This window comes from Myotis davidii, unplaced genomic scaffold (assembly GCF_000327345.1).
Source record: "Myotis davidii unplaced genomic scaffold, ASM32734v1 scaffold6, whole genome shotgun sequence".
In the NCBI taxonomy this organism is placed as follows: domain Eukaryota; kingdom Metazoa; phylum Chordata; class Mammalia; order Chiroptera; family Vespertilionidae; genus Myotis; species Myotis davidii.
This window is the reverse complement of record NW_006383011.1, coordinates 5,856,553-5,857,742: the sequence shown is the minus strand read 5'-3', so window position 1 is coordinate 5,857,742 and position 1,190 is coordinate 5,856,553.

Genomic DNA, 1,190 nt, shown 5'->3' with positions numbered 1-1,190 from the left:
CAGAGGGAGGAGGAGTCACAGAGGCCCACAGAGGAGATACTGGAGAGAACGCATCTTTGTTTTACCCTCACCTTCTGTGGCTATGAACCCCAAACCCCAGGTCTGTCATTGAGAAACACAGAGAGAAAGAAGGTGTTGATGAACCGACTCTCTGGAGGCTGAATAGCTTATCTGAACAAATGGTAAAGGAATTGGAGCTGCACAGAGAGTTGAGCTGCAGAAAGGCTTCTTATTTGTGTTAACAAAACAATCAAACCTTTCCTTAGATCCCTTTATGGCAGATTAAGAAGACTTTGGGGGATCCCGGCGTACCTGTCACCGAGCATTTGCATTTCACACTGCAAAAACCCTTTAGATTAACGACCTCCCCATCTGCAAGATATTCTTGTCTTAATAGTCGAGTTATGTGTAATACCAATCCCACCAAGATTAAAGAGGAAAGAATTTCTGGTACGGAATTTTGCTAATGACTGACTAAGACATAAAATCTTGCTGCAATAAATTAACACGTGTCTTCTAATATGAACCTACTGATTTACTCAAGGCAGAATGACTCTGGAACCACACACCTGGGCATCGTCGGGGCCCCCGCTTAGAAATGGGGGGTTTCATATTTATGCTCAGCTGCAGTGAACCCTGAGGACAGCCATCTGGCGCTGCAAGTACCAATGGCCCTGAAGTGGAGAGTGGCGTTTCTGTAATGCTGCAGTCAATAATCCTGCAGGCAGTGAGCGCTGGAGAGAGAAAGGGACTCCTCCGTAGGCCCATCATTACCATCGAGGCACCCAACAATCCCCTTTACTACCCTCCATGCTTTAGACATTTTCACCCAATTTGTGTTACCTGCCTGAAAAACAGTGCCAAGTTCCGTGGGCGCTCTCTCCTGCTCGTACTGCATAGCAGGAGGCCAGAATGGCCCCTGACCACGAGGACTCTGACCTGATGCTGACTTGCTGAGATCCCGGTTCTGCCACTTGTTATTCAGATGGCCTCAAACGATTGGCCTCTCTATGCCTTAGTGTCCCCATCTGTATAAAGGGACCGTCATACCTACATACATCACTTAGAACAGTTCCCGGCAGACAGTGGGACAGTAGAGGACAGCTGTAGAGCGGGGCTCCTTCTTTCTAAGTGGTCCGGCCGGGCCTTCATGCAGAGAAAACAGTTGACCCTCAATGCTCACCAAAACG